Here is a 19,920-nt window from a genome sequence, read left to right as displayed (position 1 = left end):
AAAACAAAAAATGTATTGGTTATTTAAAAAATCTATTGTTTTTGCCTATGCATGTTCATTCATGTCTTTTTATTAAAAAAAAAATAAATAAATAGTCCCAATGTCCTCTACCGAGGACATAGCATAACTTATGAATTAAATATCTTTTTTTTTTTTTTTAAACATTTTTTACATTTTTTTTATGCTCTAAGCAATGTAAAGACATGAAAAAAAATATTTTTTTCCTAAAAATATTTTCTTGGGTCTTAAGAGATTAAGCCATCAAACTGCATTGTAAAATTTCTTAATATTATTCCATGGGAGTCTTTGCTTAAATCTATTCTATTCTCATAAAATGAAATAAAATCTATTCAAATGACATCACTCTGAATATATTTTTCAAATACTAAGGTACACATCAAAGCTCATATTTCTTTCTTAAAGCACATGCATTTTCTAAACGCACATCTGTTGTGAAAAGAAGCGTGTCACTCACCAGCTGCAGTCTCCTCAGTGTCCCGGTCTAAAGCAGGTGGCTGCCTGCTTCTGCTCAGGTGTTATCTAGCGCTGTGTAAGTGTGTGTGAAGGACTTTGACAGGCCAAAGGTTGATCTAAAAGGTGAGTTATTTAACCATGTCCCGTGGCTGGAGGTTTATTCTCTGTTGCAACGAGTGACCATATTCTACCCTAAAGAAATTTATACAAAAATATAATTTTTTTTTTAATAGGGCATCTTCATTTGTAAATCTGAAGTCTGCAAGGATATTTCTTATTCACTCTATTTACTTGGTTTACTGGGCTGTAAGTGTGTGTTCACTTAAAGCACTGCAATATGCCACTTGTGACAGATGGATGGCTCTAGATTTAATGTCATCTAGTCCACAATATCAAAATCCAAGCAAAGCAACCAGACCACACAACACACTAAAAGCATTTAAACCTCCTCAATTTTTGTCTGTGATAGATTTTTAATTTAATTAATTTTTTATTTTAATTTTTTATTTAAATATAAATGACCATACATAAAATAAAAAAAATACATAATTAAAAAAAAAAACAATAAGTCTCTTATGCTCACTAAAGCTGCATTTATTTGATCAAAATACAGTAAAAACAGTAATATTGTGAAATATTATTACAATTTAAAATAATTGTTTTCATGTTTCAAATGTTTAATGTAATTTATTCCTGTGATGGCAAATCTGAATTTTCAGCAACATTACTCCAGTCTTCAGTGTTACATGAGCCTTTGGAAATCATTCTAATATACTGATTTGGTGCTCAAGAAACATTTATTATTATTATTATTATTATTATTATTATTATCATCAATGTTGACATTTTTGATGCTTTTATTGCGGTAACCATGATGCACTACTATTCAAAAGTTGACAATAAAAAAAGTTATGTTTTATTCAGTAAAAACACATAACATCTATCAAAAGTGACAGTAAAAAAGTCAATGTATTTATATTTCAAATTAATGCTGTTCTTTTGAGCTTCATCACATAATCCAATTCAGGCGACAACTGTTTTCAACATTTATAATAATAAGAACCAACTGAGCATCAGTATAATATAACTGATAATAAGTGAGCATCACATCAGCATATTAGAATGATTTCTGAAGGATAATGGGTAACACTTTAGAATATTTGTCGAAATGAAGTCCTTAGCAATGCATATTACTAATGATAATACATTTCTTATATATTTACAGTAGGAAATTTGCAAACATTCTTCATGGAACATGATCTTTACTTAATATCCTAATGATTTTTTGCATAATAGAAAAATCTATATTTTTGACCTCTACAATGTATTTTTGGCTATTGCTACAAATTTAACCGTGCTATTTAATACTGGTTTTGTGGTCCAGGGTCATATATATATATATATATATATATATATATATATATATATCCTTGTCTGTACTATGGATATGTATTCATTTAAGATAACATGGCGTGCAATTTATTAACACTAAAATGCATTATGTTTGTTATAATGTTTAAAGTCCTAGCAAAAATGTGCTTAATCACTTTTCAAAATGTTCAAGGGTTTTACCAAATCCACTTTGAATTATACAACCAGTTCTGCTTCCACAAGAGGGCGCTGATGCTTCACTCCACCTGCCTCATCATTCATAACTTTCCCTAAAACTCCATGTGCACGTACTCCACAAACACCTTTCAATGTCTCCTCCTCTCCAGAATGCTTAAATCCCTGAATCCCACCAACTCACCAGCAAACTCCCACCCCTGCTGTCTAAGAGCTCGTCAATAAACCCTCAGCTCAGTCAACGGGCGAGAAGAGGCTCAGTGGCGCTCCGCGTTTCATGACATTATCATACAGAGCAACTGTGCCTTCAACACACTGCTGAGCAGCAACGACTCAAACGTTTTATTTCAGCATAAGCTAAGCTTATTTCTACCTACTTACCTTTTTATCGATTCTCAATTTATCCTCTTTAAATTTCTGCTCTCTAAGCCACTTACTGTTTGCGCTCTCATTAGACACTTACTGTTGACGGATGACTGCGAGGAACTGCTCATATAAAACAGTTGTGGTTAGGTCCGAAATGGATTTACAAACGCTAAATGATACATTTGGGACTTGGGCATGCCTTCAGCTTCAGAACAGCTCGGTGCTGAACGGGACCTTAAACGGGAGTCTGGAGATTCCCAACGGCACCTGCGGAGACGCGCTTCTGCTGCCCAAGACAGAACCGGCGCGACCCAAAGGTGAGAATCTCCCGACACACATTCAGCACTAGAAAGCTGTTTCGCTCTCGTTCGTTCAAGACACTCGTTCTCCTTCACTCTGAGGCAGGGGCGTAGCCATCATTTCAGAAGTGAGTATTCTGGGTCCGAATAAAACATCAGATCATGCACAGACTATCCTGTCTCTTTGAATTTAAATATATATTTATTCACACCGGCTCTTGAAAACCTCTATGCGAACACACTTGCCCGAAAAAGTGCGGGGGACGAATTTACGTGATATTAAAAGTGTGTGTGTGTGTGTGTGTGTTGGGGGGGTCACGTCCCCCGCATCCCCCGCGTCATCTACGCCCCTGCTCTGAGGTACCAAAGCTTGTCATGACCATGTTTTGACACTATGGAGAGGTTGCAGCACCCTCCAGCTTGAGGTAAAACCAGGAAGATGTTGGGGGTGTTAAAATTAGCTATATAAAAATGTTCAGTAAACATAAAAGCAAGTTTTAGTGAAAGCGCACTAGATAGAAGCGAGCTCTTGAATAGAAGCGTTCGCCTGAGGAGGTAACCATAATGAGAGGAGGTAGCCTACTCTGCGCCTTCCGTACGGTTCATTAAAAAATATATAGGCTACATCAGTTATCACTTTATGATATATTTATGCATCGCAAGTATATCAAAAAAAGTTTTGTTTAAAAAGTCTAGTAGATACTCGACGTTTGCGCTTTAGGAACGCCAAATACAATTCGGTTGCGCAAGACAAAAGAGAAAATCAGGTTACTGAAAGAAATGTCCTCAAATTTTCGAAGTCACTGAATATTTCGCATACTGGACATAAATGGCATACCATAGTAATGCCGTGTTTTTGTCCTGTATCATTGCAATACTTACCTTTGAGAGTAAGATTAATCATTCAGCATGCATTTATATATCAAATTACCAGAGTATTGCCATAATACAGTCACTATATGGGGTGTAAGGGAAAGGACAATGCTTGTAATATCTTGGAAAATTGTAAATGCATTTCTGCCGGCATCGCTACAGCTTGATTTGTTACTGCAGGGGTAACTCAGATGTGACTATAATCTTATACGGTTTATTACGTTTTTGACGCCTCTGTTCCCGGTCAGCACAAGAGAGATGCCACAACACAAGGATAATGCAGTACGTCTGTATGTGGAAACCTGATGTAGTCTAGCTATTTAATTAGACACCTGTGAACAACATTTATATTTGAATGAAGGGTCTATGAAGAGTTGTTAGTGTATTAGTTTAATGTAAACATTTTTACATGGCTGCTGTAGATAGTCACATGACCAGAACTTTTAAATTACAATCTCGGTCATGCTCTATATAACATGCCATATTTGTGACACATATTTAGGTTTGACTATGTCCCATCTCATATAAATCATACAATAGAATAAATACATGCAAACACATCAGTGATCACATTCATGACCAGTGGGGAAACACATAGCCCCATTTTGAACACGTCAATTAAAATTATAAAAGTTGTAGATTTAAAATTATATTAAAAGAGACAAAGTAAAATAAAACATGCATTTTATAGTTTTATAAAATATTTATAGCATTGATAGTAAAATAAGTAAATACATACATACATATACATAATGTTACTTCATTTTCCACAACATTCTATTGGGTCTTTGTGAGCAACTGATCATTTTTGTTACTTTGTAGTTTCCAACTGTTTCCAAATGAGGAATATAAAACACTTCTCTTCTCTGTCCAAAGAGTATAATACATGTGCTCACACTGATGAGAAAAAAAAAAGATGAAATGAGTTAATTTATTTCACAAATCTAAATGAAGCCAGCGGTGTCTATTCAAGAAACAGAGTCTGCAGTCTTTCCACTGATATTAGAATCACTGCCAAAGTAAGTGAATAATTCAGCAGACCTCACTGCATCACCCCTCTGGGCATTATGACACGAGGGGCTGTTTTATGACGTGGAGAGATTATTTATCTTGTGCAAATGAAGTGATGAAGTGCAAATTCTACATATCCACATTAAATGTTAACTGTAAAACATAAAACTGTAAATTATAGTATACAATATTCCAAAGTATTAAAGAGAGGAAAACCAATATTAGCAATAATACTTTGCTGGGAAGAAAGCAGATGTTAAATATTACGTAGACAAATTGTCCTTATATTAGATTAGTGATGGACATTACATGTCAGGCTCCAACTGCCACTTGCAACATATCAAGCCATAACCACAGGGTCACCAAGGCTTCACGCTGTTGTGCGCTTTAACAGGATTGTAAACTTCATGGTTCTGACTGGATTTAAAAAAATCTAAATCTGAATATTAAATTTGATCATTTTTAGAGCTGTTTTAGATGAACTTCACTATAACTAATTTAATTAAAATAACACATGCAGAAGAAAACAAAACAACAGTAATTAGATGTGACTTAAAAAATGACAAAAAAGCAAAAAATAAATAACGAAAACAAGTCATTGTTCATTGCTATAAAAATGCTTTGTTAGATAACATAAATTCTGAAAATGTGCTTTCAACATCTAAATGAACTGGTTTTATTTATTATGAAATATTCACTAAAATCAACCTGACTTCTTCATTAGGTTACCCCAATAAACGTCATTTTAAAAAGTCAGCTGAAGTTGAAACAGCTCTTTGATACACACTACTACACATGTTCACATTTTACAGCAAAAACAAGTGATTTCTCCTCTTTCTCTCTGGGTGCTTTGATGAAAGCATTCAGCATACCTCCGGGTGCAGGCTAAATTTAGTGCATTGCCACTGTGGAGCCTAATCAGAGACTGCTCGACAATGCACATATTTGCTGTCCATTTCCTCCATCAGCAGAGGCTGTTGGGCTCTCTGTTCTTGTGTTCAGTATAAACCCTGATCATCAAACACACGTCTGTCATTATCGCCATTACACAGTGCTCCAACAGTGCTCTTCAAATCCACAGATTCTGGAGTTTTAGCATACACTGCACACTCATTCATTCTTCTTTATGATGACACCAGGCATGCTTCAGGCAATCAGTCATTTCAGTGATTTTCTGTGAATCTAAGGAAATCTATTCATTGTACTTGGCATCACAATGATTTCCATTGTGAATAGATCAATTAAGGATATTTGTTTTGTATAAGCTTATTTCCACCATGGAAATAAATAAATAAATAAAAATAAAAATGATTACTATGACTTTTTATCTCACAATTCTGACTTTTCTTTTCCAGTTGCAAATTTATATCTCACAATTGGAACTTTTTTTCTCATAATTGCGAGTTTATATCTCACAAATGTGATTTAACATCTCACAATTATGATTTTTTTTTTCTTTTTTTCTGGAGAATTGCGAGTTTATATCCCACAATTCAGACTTCTCAGAATGTTGACTTTTTCTCTCACAATTCTGTCTTTTCTTTTTGCAATTGCAAGTTTATAGCCTCAGAATTTTTTCTTAGAACTGTGAGTTTATATCTCACAATTATGAGTTAACTTATCGCAATTTTTTTTTCTGAATTGCGAGTCTATGTTTCACAATTCTGATTTCACTTTTGAAAGGGAACTCTACGCTGCGTCCCCTAGGGGCTGTTATGGGGAACACCTTCAGCGTGACCAATGTCTGAAGCATGAATGCAAAAACGACAATGAAATTGGCAAGTGGCAGCATATGACGTCACTACTGGTATGACTGCAAGAATAAAAAGGCACCTGTGGAACACGTCATCCTCTTCTTTGTCTACAGCCGTTCTGAAGTGTGTAAGGTAACAAAGCGATGTCTGTTAAATGTTTTAGGAAGTGTGCGGATCCGTGTCAACGCTATCTGTCACCTGACGATGCACACAACCTTTGTGTTTTTTTTTTTTTTGCAAGGAGCACGCATGCTCTGTTCTCGAGGGAACAGAGTGCATTCATTGAGTGTTTCTCATCGAGGAAACTCCACTCTCATTTGTCCTTTTTCTCGGGGGAATTGGGACAAACATCTGCTCCCTGCAGTTCGAGTCCTGCCGCTGCCGAGGCAAGGAGACTAAAATCATGGGGTTCTCAGATGGAGCTTGCTGATGAGTTTGAGAGAGGTGTGAATCTCTCGTATTCGTCAGCGGCTGACGAGAGCAACCTACTAGATGAGGATGTGGTGTCCCTCACATTCTCTGATCCTGCAGGAAGTGTTCTGCTGCCTTCCAGCCAGGGTGAGCAGGATGTGGCTGGTGAGGGCGAAGAAGAGAATTCTGAGGCTTCTCAGCCTGCCTGCCCTGACTATGATGAACTGCAGGAGGTTATGGATCGTGCTACTGCGAGATATCTCTCGGCTGGGGTGAAATCAACACCGAAGGCTCTAGCCCTGTCATCCAAACCACTTCAGAGTACATCACTTTTGAATGGTAGGGCATATGTGGCAGCAGGTCAGGCTGGTGCTGCCTTGCATACAATGGTAGTGTTGCAAGCGTACCAGGCAGATCTGCTGAAAGACTTGGACTAGGGTCAGGATATCTCCCATGAGGCAGTGGATGAGTTGCGCCGCACCACAGATCTGGCTCTCAGGGTCGCCAAGCAAATTGCTACTGCAATCAGCAGATAAATGGCGGCAATGGTTGCCACTGAGAGACATCTGTGGGTGAACATGGCGGACATCGGGGAGAAAGAAAAGGGCTTCCCTCTCGATGCCCCGGTTTCGCCTTTGGAACTATTCGGCACATCCATTGAGATGGTGGTCAATAAATTCAAGGAGGCGAAGGCATGCTCAGCGACTTACAAGTCGTTCATTCCATGCCGGTCCTTGTCAATGCTCAAACACGAGGGGGGACCTGGCCCGTCTTGGTCTGAGGGTCAAAGACAGGGGCAGGTAAAAAGCATCGCCACTCGTGGCCCTCCTCGGAGGAGGAGTAGGTCACAAAGGAGGCGTGAGTCAAGGAGAAAGAAAAAGGATTTAAGGGAAGTGATCCAGCACAGACACAGTCAGCGGTTTGGGGTTTGGACGGGTAATTAACATCTACTCCTTCCTTCCCTTTTTTCTTTTTTTTTCACTAGAGGAGAATAACAGCTTTCCTTTTTCACCTCAACTAATTATCTCTAGCGTTGAGTGTAGTAGCGAGGTCTCCTCTCACTTAGAGGGTCGTTATGCTGAGACCTCCACTCGTAGAGCTCTGTTATTTTTGGTGAGTGGTGTCAGGCTACCTCTCGTTTAGAGATTCATCATGCTGAGGCCTACGCTTTCCAGAAGCTCCGTCACTAACTGTCTCTGTTTTTGAGTGTAGCCAGGTCTCCTCTCGCTTCAGAGAGTTGTTATGCTGAGACCTCCACTCTTAGAGCTCCGTAACTTTGGTGAGTGTCGTCAGGCTTCCTCTCATTCAAGAGAGTCATCCTGCTGAGGCCTCCGCTCCCCAGAGCTCCGCTTAGAGTATTGGTGTGTAGGCTCTCTTGCGAGTCTCACTAATTATCTCTGGCATTGAGTGTAGCAGGTCTCCTCTCGTTTTAGAGAGTCGTTATGCTGAGACCTTCACTGCTTGGAGCCACATGGTAGTGCGGTAGATTAATGTGCTGGAGGTTCTCTGGGAAACTCTTTGGCTATTGATCTTAATTTAGAGTGTTGGTAGACTTCCTCTCACCATGAGAGTTCTGAAGCTTCCACTCTGCGGGGCACCGGAATAGTTAGGCTTCACTCACTTGGTTGATGCCTCAATTCAGGAGCTCTAGTCTATGACTGCTTGTGGATTTAGGGATGTTCATTACTTTGAGTTGACTTTCGATTTGAGTTGGTCAAATTCTTTAGCACTCATCCCTTCAGCATGGCGGCATGGGTATTCCATTCCCCATAGCGGCCCCTAGGGGAGGCAGCATAGAGTTCCCTTTCGAAAGGGAACGTCTCAGGTTACGCATGTAACCATGGTTCCCTGAGAATAGGGAACGAGATGCTGCGTCTCTTTGCCATGCGTCAGGTATTCCTGCTTAGGTCTCTTTCAGACAAAGAAGTGGATGACGTGTTCCACAGGTGCCTTTTTATACTTGCAGTCCCACCAGTAGTGACGTCACAGGCTGCTGCCTGCCAATGTCAAGTTCATTGTTGTTTCTGCATTCATGCTTCAGACATTGGTCACGCTGAAGGTGTTCCCCATAACAGCTCCTAGGGTATGCATTGTCTTATTTCCTATTCTCAGGGAACTAGTGGCGGAAATTTTTATTCTTTCAAGAGATTTGTTCATTTTCAGTTCGTTCACCAAAATGATTAGTTCAGAATCGTTCACCGATTCGTTCAGTGACCATTTCTTCATACTACATAAATACGCCTGCAGGTGGCGAAAAAGAGTCTTACGTGTTATGTCTTAAGTCAACGAACGTATTTACTTGTTACAAAAAACTGATTTGGCTTTATTAAAAAGTGCGCCTAATCTACTCATTAAATAAATAAAATAAGTCTAAATAAGTGGCTAAGATGACCAAAGCACAAGGTTTCCTTGCATAATTAACATTTTAATTGTTTGGTCAGACATTTACACATTCATAAATCCGGGAATAAACGTGGAGTTATGTTCTGTATGCTAAAAATTAATATATAAATAAGCGTATGTGCACAGTACCTATAGCTGCGCTTTGCATCTGCTTTCTGCTTATTGCTGAACGAGATTGACTCTACCCGGTACACTCTCATTCATTTCGTTCACGAACTAGATATGTACCAGTTCAGTCATTTCATTCACGAACGAGATGTATCAGTTCGTTCAACTCGCTCACGAACGACATTTACCAGTTCGGTCATTTCATTCATGAACAAGATGTACCAGTTCGGTCATTTCGTTCACAAATGAGAAGATCTCTCTCCTTCAGACTCAAAAGAAACTCGTTCAGTGAAGGGCGCATTCATTCACTACATTCAACAAATCACATGCTCTGTCACATCTCATACTCGAAAGCTATTGGCTCGAGGTTTAGTCATTCTATGATAGGATGAAACAGTCCACAGAGCTACCCGGTTCACTGAGCTGCGCATGCACTGCTAATAGCGCCGTGCTGCTCTGGAGGGAGGGATTTCAGTGAACGAGAAATATGAGTTAATGGATTACGTGAACGAGAACGATTCATTCACCTAAAAGATCCGTTCAAAAGGAACGATTCGTTCACGAACGTAACATCACTACAGGGAACCATGGTTATGTAACAAAGAGTCAACTGAGTTGGGATCCATGTGCAGCTTTATAATAATAAAGCTGCACATGGTAATCAGTCCCAAGCACTGGGTTATGTGAAATGAAGTCCGAACTGAAGTCAGTACTCAGGTGAAGGTGCCCTCTAGTGGTCATCAAAGAGATCCACAGAGGCTTGATCTGTGACAGGTTACATGTCTAAACTGATGTTTTCTTAGCATTTTTTTCTCACAATTCTAACTTTTCGCAATTGCAAGTTTATATATCAAACTTCTGACTTTTCTTCTCACAATTATGAGTTTATATCTCACTACTGCAAGTTAACATCTCAGTTCTCACAGTTTTTTTTCTGAGAATTGTGAATTTAGGCCTATATCTCATAATTTAGACTTTTCTTCTGTGAATTGTGAGTTTATATTCAATTCACGATACAAATCGTTGCAAAGCAACTTTACAGCAAATTAAGTTTCTACAATATTTAGTGGTAGCTTATCAGTGGTGACTGTCAGTTAATGTACATATGGCATAAATGTACGGAAAAATCAATTAAAGACGTAATCAAACAGATGATGAACACTATTAACAGCAATTATTATATGATGCAGTCAAACTTATAGCAAAATTTGGTAGTTCTGTATGCTGTTTCAGGGTTGGCATCATCTGAGGTCCTCTGAGGGGTTGGCATCATCTCTTCTCAGGTGTTCTGGATCCAGACTGAAGCTTGTGTAAATCCTAGACATCGTGTGGCAGAAACAGAGAAACAAATAGAGACATAATCAGCGTAGCTGCGGTTTCAACCAAGCAAAATTGATTTGTTTAACCCAAGCTAAAGAATAATAATGTGCATTTGATCAGATATAACTGCAGTACAAGATTATGAGATGCATTATTTGAATGCTTGGCCAAATAGATGTTTCTTTAATCGATTTAAATAGAGAGAGTGTGTTTGAACCCCCGGACGCTATCAGGAAGGCTATTCCAGAGTTTGGGAGCCAAATGCGAAAAAGCTCTACCTACTTTAGTGGACTTTGCTATCCTAGGTACTACCAAAAGTCCAGAGTTTTGCGACCTTAGGGAGCGTGATGGATTGTAGCGTGGTAGAAGACTAGTTAGGTATGCAGGAGCTAACCCATTAAGGGCCTTATAGGTAAGTAATAATATTTTGTAACTGATACGGAACTTAATAGGTAGCCAGAGTGCAGAGACTATAATAATTATATCTCACAATTATGAGTTAGCATCTTGCAATTCAGACGTTTTTCCTCAATTTTTTTCTCAGAATCGCAAGAAAAAAATCAGAATTGTGTGATATAAACTCAGAATTGAGATAAAACGTCAGAAGTATGAGATTAAAAGTTATGATTACCTTTTTTTTCCGTGGGGTAAATAAGCTTTCATAGTTATCTTCATAGTTATCATGCTATCTTAACTATGCATAATTACATGGACCCCATTAGAACAAACCTGAGATCCACCAGTTGCAAAAGCAGTGCTAAGATCAAACACGTGCTGTGTTAACATGACAAGACATGCAGTACAAGTCATTTGCTCTGAAGCAATGCAACTTCTGATCTCAGGTGAGATGCCTGTTGAGTTCGCTCAGGATGAGGTCATCAGTCATGAGCCCTTAAGATTTAGATGAGTCCAGAGATGAAGCTGCATCAGGGTAATTTGAGAGGACACAGAGGTTAGCAGGACATCATGCTTTGGCTTAATATAGCAACATTTGTGGCCAAAAAGTAATTAATAAACTTCCTTGACAGATCTTGATGATGATGATTGACACCAATGATTGAATCCAATCATTAGATAATTTACTGCTTTAAACTTGTCTTTATAGTAGGTTATGGATGCTGTATGTCTTCATACAGATACAATGAATCAGCAGTCAGCAAAGCAGAATTAATATTTCACACTGTTCATAGAAAAAAAGAAAGAACAAGACATTGTGATGTTATTATTTCAGTATACGGACTGCCTGAGTAGTTGTAATGGTCTTAATTGACAAATGTGTTGTTTGGTTGTCCTCAGCACATCAGACAGTGATCTGAATCCAAATTATGACATTACCTTTGTTTTTGGCTCTAATGTAGAAGCAAATAACTCACAAACATTTGCTGCAGTAATTTAAGAGCCCAATTTATTATAAATTTGCTTCCACACTGCATTACTTATCCTTTTTAAGATTTTCATATATTTGTGTTTGGAAAGAAACCATCAAAACACTGTTTGAAATTAATTGTTTTTAAAGGGCAATATTTACTCCCTGAAAATGATTTACAAGGGCATTTTTACCTGTGTTTTGGGATTCCCTTTCATGGGAACTTCGAACTGCGTCCTCTAGGGGTCGCTATGGGGAACGCCTCGTCGTGACCCGTGTCTGAAGCATACATTGAAAAAACACCAACTCGTTGGCCGGCGACAACCATGACGTCACTACCGGTGCGACTAAAGTATAAATAGGCGCCGGGAGCACACATCATTCTCTTCTTCGTCTTCATTGACTGTTTTCATGCTACCCTGACTGGTCTACCGTATCTGGATCGCCCTGAGGGATTTTTCCCGATCACCAGGATATCCCCTTGAAACATCGCCCCCCTCACCATTGAGGGTTAAATGATGTGTGCTCCCGGCGCCTATTTATACTTTAGTCGCACCGGTAGTGACGTCATGGCTGTCGCCGGCCAACGAGTTGGTGTTTTTTCAATGTATGCTTCAGACACGGGTCACGACGAGGCGTTCCCCATAGTGACCCCTAGAGGACGCAGTGTCTCGTTCCCTACTCAGGGAACCATGGTTACACAAGTAACCTGAGACGTTTTTCTATTTGTATAATAGCATGCAGCCTGCTGCTGATTGTTTAAATATCTGAATTGAATCAATTGAAAAATAAAATAAAATAAATAAATAAATAAAGTATAAATAAAAATTAAATAACTGGATATGAAATCAAATAAGTTACATGAAAAAAACTAAACTCAAAAAAAAAAAGACAAAAAAGTAAACAAAAATTATGAATGTTGTAAGTTTAAGTTAAAGTACTAAAATTACTAAAACTGAAATAAAAGTAAGTTGAAGCTAAGTGGAAGTCAAAATAAAACTGTAAATATAAAAATAAAGATACTTTAAACTGAATATATACTGTAATGGAATATAATTAGAATATATAGTAACTGAATATAATAACTATAATATAATATAATTAAATAATAAAATATGCCACTATAATTGTTAAAATAGAGAAAATGACTAAAGGGGCATTTTTTGCTCCTAAAGTTTAATTATTTGTGGTACTTTTGCCAGTTTCAGTGACATTTTTGCTCAGAGTCCAGGTTAAATTCTTCCACTGTTTATTCTTACTAACTTCAACATTGTCTGAATGTTTATAAAATTGTTGCCATTGATAATGACTTCACCTGACACTTGAGACTGTTGAGTTGTAAACGTGTGTGGGCTTTTCCACTCAGACACAGCCTGTCCTGATGTAATCTCATTCTCTGACAGTTTTACGGTCACTAACACCTGCAAAGCTCCCAGACTCTGTGTAGATTGATGTCATGACTTTGAGGAGAAATTGATCGGTTTCTGTTGTAATTTGCTCACAGAATGTGAGTATAGAGACCTTAAATGTATGTAGCAGAACATAACTTTTTTTTTTTTTACCAGTACTATACAACAGTTTACACTATACAGTAGGTCTGAATAATACAGGGGATAAGCACACTGGGGGATCACTGAAGGTCATCAGTTTGCAATGAGCTACAGCCATGAATCTTTCTAAGTACACAGCTTGAGGACTCTGAACACTGCTGTATGGAGGAATGCTGGGTATTTAGTCACAAGATTAGAGAGAGACAGGCTGCTGTTCCATCAGTTTACTTACTGAATGGCACACAATATACATTGTGAGCTGCCTACTATTCTTTAAAAATAGTAAGTGAACAATAGACATTTTTTCTTTTAGTGTTCTGATGAAATGAGTCAAAATAAGTGTGTGAAGAAAATAAATAGTTCATTCATTATACTGGAAACAGAAGGTCAAATCGTGCAGATTTCATTGTGGCATCATGGTACGCAGTGTAGTGTGCTCTGAATAGGTTATCTGGGTACAGAAAAAAATTATATTGTGCACTCTCTATTCTAGTTACACTATTTCACAAAATACACATAGACTAAACTGGATCTCTACAAAATATACCGCAGTACATAGCTAACAAAAACAAGCTACAGGTGAATGCTTTTCCTGATGTTTGTCGTGTGCTTTGTTCTGTGGATTTTAATTAGTGAATAGTTGAATATTTCAATTATGGACAAGCACTTGGCCTCTTTGTGGACACCAATTATAAACAGCATGGATTGCTTCTCTGCTTTGGGAATATTGATTAAAGCCTAAATGGACTGTTAAACTCTGACTTTCCCTGACAATCGAGATTTATCCCAAAATCCATGATTAGACATCCATCTATTTTAGAATTGATCACTTCTTGCTGCAACAGTCCTGCAACTATTTGTAACTCACAGCTTTATCAATGTTGGTGAAATACTAATTTTAAACTATAGAATGTCAAGCTAAGTAACTCAGGAGTTCTACTGCTCTTGAAAAATAAATAAAAAGAAGATGCTTTTTAAGAGGGCAATTTATTATTCTCAGAATTTATGTTATATTTTAAATCTCTATATTTTAATATATTTCTGTGGCTCAAAAAAGGGTAGTTTACGGTAAAAGCTATGGCTGCACAATAAGTTGTATTTAAACCATGATCACAATTTCATCTGGCAAACATGTAAGTTGGAGTTTAGCGATCTTCATTGAGATATTCTACTCAAGTAAAAGTATCTTTTTTTATATATTTTATATATAATAATTCTGAAATGTAAAAAAATAAAAATAAATAATAATGAATAATCATTATTTTTTTTAACAAAATACTTGTGATTATCAGTTTAACCATTATTGTGCAGCTCTAAACGTAATAATAAATACATTACAAAAATAAACAAATTAAATAAAATGACACTAAATTATTAAATAAAATGACACTAAATTACTAACTAAAAGGTTAGAATATGAAGGTATAGATGTAAAAAATAGAAATATCTCATTAAGTCAGTACCATCAGTACCATCTCTAATTTGAGTTAGTTATTCCCCTCTAGTTTGTTATAGCACTGGTTATAACAATGGCTTAGTCTTAGAGCATGTGAAATGCTGTTGATATGTAAGAAAACACAATTTACACAAATCTAAAATATTTATGCACTCACATTTGGCTTCAGATTTATAATTCATGCAACTAACTTTCGTGATATCTTGATTCTTTTTTATTGTAATTTTATTCATGCATTCCTTCTCTGGTTTAAGACCTGTATTCATAACCAAGTTCAATCTTCTCATGAATTGATCATGAGGCCAAAGCACTGATGAAATATTAAACGGTAGAGTTTTGGAAAGGGGAAATTCAAAAGCTGAAACAGTAGCTGTGCTAGGTGATGTGTTGCGAGATGGAAATGGATGATGAGAAATCATAGTGATGTTTTGTTTACATGACAAACACCAAGGCATTTAATGACATGAGCTGCAGTTTATCCCATCCTGGAATAAATATTCAGTTCACTTTTAAACAATATACATCTAATTTAACGATCTGTATATCTTGCATACACATTCTAGATAATTAAGTATGGTGGACACCAAGCTATAAGTTCTGTTTTTTGGGGTTTCTCGTAAAACACCCCAGAGGCATACAACAGCAAAGCACACTCTTTCTTTCTTTGTTTTTCTTTCTTTCTTTCTTTCTTTCATACTTACTTACTTTACTTACTTAGTTTCTTTCTTTCTTTCTTTCTTTCTTTATGAATCATTTATTTTGAGAAAGTCTTGGGCATAAATACCAGTAAATCAACTATTGCAAACCTTAGTAAGTCACATTATTTACTCTCATGAATTTTGCATCTGAAAGAAAATTTCCTTCAAATGCATTTGTAATAACTAAAGTCAGCTGCAAAAATAACTGTCCATGCTTTTTCATCACTTTTCACTGCATTTCTTTTGTAAATCCTGACAGTAGACAGTAGAAATGCCAAAAAGAGGGTTTGCACAAGCACACGCTGTTAGTAAATCTGACCTTATTGATTTGGGGTTGTAATTTAATGTAATATAATATAATGCAATTTAACATAATGTAAGCCAATGCCAATGTGTAGGTAAGCAAATAAGCAATATACCCTTTTTAAACCATGAACCATACATACACTGTTGTTTAAAACAATGTACTAATAAATAATGATCTGAGAAAATTCTCAGATGTCCATATTGTGTACATTTCATATCACTATTTCTACAAATATAAGCACTGAATTAAAAAAAAAAAAAAAAAAATCTTAAATATTTTTCTTCATTAAAGCATTAAAATATTACTTGTTGGATCACTTTATTTATTAACAGTAGAGCTGAATTCACATTGAAATGGACATTGAACAAATAAAAGGCCATCACATCAAAAAATTTAAAACAAAAATAAGGGTTCCAAAACGGGGTTTTTGCAGCAATGTTAAAGAACCATTTTGAGTTCCAGAAAGAACCTTTCAATGAACAGTTTTTTTTTTCTTATAGTATGCAAAACATTTTAACAATCTTAAGAACTTTAAAGGAAAGTTTGTTAATGGAAAGATTCCATGGATGTTAAAGATTCTTCTTAAGAGTGTATGGTGGTTCGAATGAACCATCACTCCCTGAATGGTTCAAAATGGCTTTTTACAGATCTGTCCACCAGTGGATACCAGTCTCATATGGTTTAATGAATGATCAATGACCTACAGTGTTTTAGTTTTATAATGACCTCATTCTGGATTGTCGGTCCCTCGTGTGCAGCGAGTTATTGGCAGTTTTACACACCATGCTGTCTTGGATGGTTTGAATAGTAATGTGACTTACGAAGGATGACAGTACAGGTTTGTGTCAGATAGGACGTGTTGAGAGATCACCCTAAAACAAACATCTGTCACAGACGCCAAGATTGCATGGTGAAATATGCTGAGGGAGACATTCATCCACAGGGAGAAGAGCACAGAGGAAAGAGTAATTGAATTCGATTAGACGGCCCCTTTGTAACATTTCAATTTGCAAGGGGAACAAGTGTTTCATTCTCTGTAATCTAATTTATTGTCCCTTTCTTCATATTTTTTTTCTCCTAACTGAGTTGTTTGCATTCACCAGCGTGTGTTTCTGATTTCTTTTATATGTTTCTACTATCTTTCTATGTCTCAGCCTGTTTGGTCTTTTTTGAGTGGTCGGTCTTAGGAAACATGAATTTGTGAAAACAGTCACATCATGTGCATTTCTTATTAGGTGTTCAATCTATAGGTATGTGCACGTAGTGCACGTGGTGTTTCTTTACAAAGTGACATCGCCAACTGGCATGCATAATACAGGATTTTTAGTCATTTTTTGCTGATCTATGTGAACGGGGATCGTTTTGACAATGTCTGTACATTAAATTTTTCAACAATGCAAAGGAAAAAAAAAGTACATTGTTGCTTTGTTAACATATAAGATAGCTCAGCAAATCTTGTGAAAAAAGATGTGCACTTGTAGTGTACTTCAAATCTTAAAAGTATAATTTTAAAAACCTGCACTTGATAATATAATATTAATTAAACAAAAGGCCACCTACTTTAAGACCAGTGGCTACAGGCGATCAGTAATGGAGCGCACACAGAACCCTGCGCTGTAGTCAAACGTGGCCTCAATTGATTGCTTTAGCCAGACTAAGCCACAAACAGGATATGACTGTTCACATCCCATAATTCTCTCTGCTCATGCTGGCTCACATTGATTGCTCTCTGCAGTGGCAGTAATGGAAAGCAGTTGGAATATGTCACACTTTGCCAAAAAATGGCTTCTTTTCAATGTCTGATAGTTGGGCCCCAAAATTAAGGCTTAGTATTCAGTACCCTTAGGGAGGATTGTTTTTAATGTGGAGCTTTTCTACATCAAAAGTCATTAGAGCAGGAACAAAATAAGCCTTAAAGTGACAGTTCACCTTTAAGACTTTGAAAAATGTCTCATACAGTCAATGGGTCCATTGATTTTCACTGAACAAAAACAGTTGAAAACAGTTTCACGAGTTCACACTAACATATAATGTGATTAAGCAATTAGTAGCATATTTGGCATGCTGTCCAGAAGGAGGGCTCCGAGCTCGGGTTAAAGCCCGAACCCAGAGAACTCCCCAAAAGAAGCTAATGGCATGAGACAGCAGCCGGAGAGAAAACTAAGTAGCCCCCAAAAATATGCGTGCCATGAAGAAGAGTAGGGTGTGCGAGGAGGCGGCAGGGCGCCTGGGAGGGGTCGTGCGGTGCTTGAACGTGAGCTGCGACTCTCCACGTCGGATGGCAAGCCCTACCTGTCGCCGAATGAGGAGCACGATGGAAGGCCAGGTGAGGGACTCTCACTGCATCCGAAGGGAGCTGCGGCTCTGCTGCACCGGAAGGGAGAGTCCCTCTTGCAGCTGAATACGTGGCGTGGTTTAAAGCGTCGGATGGAGGGCTCTCACTACGACCGAAGGGAGCTGCGGCTCTGCTGCACCGGAAGGGAGAGTCCCTCTTGCAGCTGAATACGTGGCGTGGTTTAAAGCGTCGGATGGAGGGCTCTCACTACGACCGAAGGGAGCTGCGGCTCTGCTGCACCGGAAGGGAGAGCCCTGTCCGATGCGGAAAAAGCAAATGGGGCTCGAAACGATGGATGGAGGGCTCTCACTGCGACCGAAAGGAGTCGCGGCTCTGCTGCACTGGAAGGGGGGGAGCCCTGTCCGATGCTGAATAAGCCTTGAATCTCAAAACAACAGATGGAGGGCTCCTGCTGCGACCGAAGGGAGCCGCGGCTCTGCTGCACCGGAAGGGAGAGCCGGCAGTATCAATGCGGTGGCAGTATCAGATGAGCAGGGCACTGCGAAGAGGGGATGTAGACTGAGAGCTTCTGAATTGTAGGCAAGAAAAAGGGCCTGATACGGTTGGATTGGTGATGGGAGGTTAAAAAAAATTCCGACGTGGTGACCTCTTTTTCCTGATCTGATTTACTTTGTTTGATGAAATAGGAGTTTCGCTGTCAAGCACGGAAAGGTTGGAGACGGTTGGATGGAGTTTCGGGTTGAATAGAAGTTATTGTGAATTCCAAGCATCTCCGGAAACCACAAAAAGCCAGTATGAACATAGCGTCGAGTCTACGAGCGGTATGGAGTGAGTGGTACCCTGTGCGGAGAATGTGGATACATTTAGAAAGGATGTCGAAAGTTATCGGCTGTCTAGCGTCCGGGCTTGGAGGATGAGAGCACTGAATTCCTTTGATCAAAAGAGAAGTTTGAGAATTGTTTATTTCAGGAGAGGGGGCACCGTAGATTAATTTGTGAAAAAATTTGGATGCCGCTTGGATAACCTTTGATTGACCGGGCTTGGAGGTTGTTACAGGTGTTAAGGTAGGAAACGAAAGATGTGATTGAGAGGAAGGAGAAATCGGGAAATGGCAGGTTGTACGAGAGGTGGAAAGCTTTAAATCATCTCCAAGCAGTTAGATAAGATTAGATGGTTCTGGGTGAAACTGCTTGGAGAATCGAACCGAGGGACACGTTGAGGAGGTTTTAAGGGATGAGTTATGGGAATACGAGTTGCGAACAGTGAGGTACTAAAGCTTGAGGAGAGCCGGGTCTTGTGCGGGACAATGATAGTGTCGAGTGGGCGAGTTCGAGGCTTTGCTCGATCTATTGGCCGCCTTGGCTGATTTGCAGGATGAAGAATAGATCGTACAGATCAGCTTTGTTTACCCTCCGTGAGAATGGTTCGTCGGGAAAAAAATCATCGTTTGCTTCCGCCTTAAATACTATCCACTTTCCGATCGGAGGATATATTGGCATGGCCGAATGATACGAGGATGTCGGGGAAGTTGGAAGTCTCGCCGGTGGAGGCGAGGTAAAGTCTCGGTGTTGTGGAGAGCGTGTGCCTGGTCGAGCAGAGCGACGGCCGCGATGAAGCTCGGCGGCGGTGACTGGCGGAAAAGGAGTGAGCCTAGGGCCGGCA

General features: G+C 38.5%; 1 protein-coding gene across 1 annotated transcript in view; it reads left to right on the top strand.

The window, feature by feature from the left end:
• Positions 1-6,403: 6,403 nt before the first annotated feature.
• The window catches only part of LOC107702999 (cholecystokinin receptor-like), a 31,782-nt gene continuing 18,265 nt past the window's right edge, over positions 6,404-19,920 (top strand). The window contains exon 1 of the mRNA XM_016505490.1: positions 6,404-6,475. The gene's annotated coding sequence lies outside the window, so the exon portion shown is untranslated. The remainder of the gene's footprint in view (positions 6,476-19,920) is intronic.

This window comes from Sinocyclocheilus anshuiensis, unplaced genomic scaffold, assembly GCF_001515605.1.
Source record: "Sinocyclocheilus anshuiensis isolate Anshui unplaced genomic scaffold, SAMN03320099.WGS_v1.1 scaffold1094, whole genome shotgun sequence".
In the NCBI taxonomy this organism is placed as follows: Eukaryota; Metazoa; Chordata; class Actinopteri; order Cypriniformes; family Cyprinidae; genus Sinocyclocheilus; species Sinocyclocheilus anshuiensis.
The sequence above is the reverse complement of the archived record's forward strand: the minus strand, read 5'-3'. Positions and strand labels throughout refer to the sequence as shown.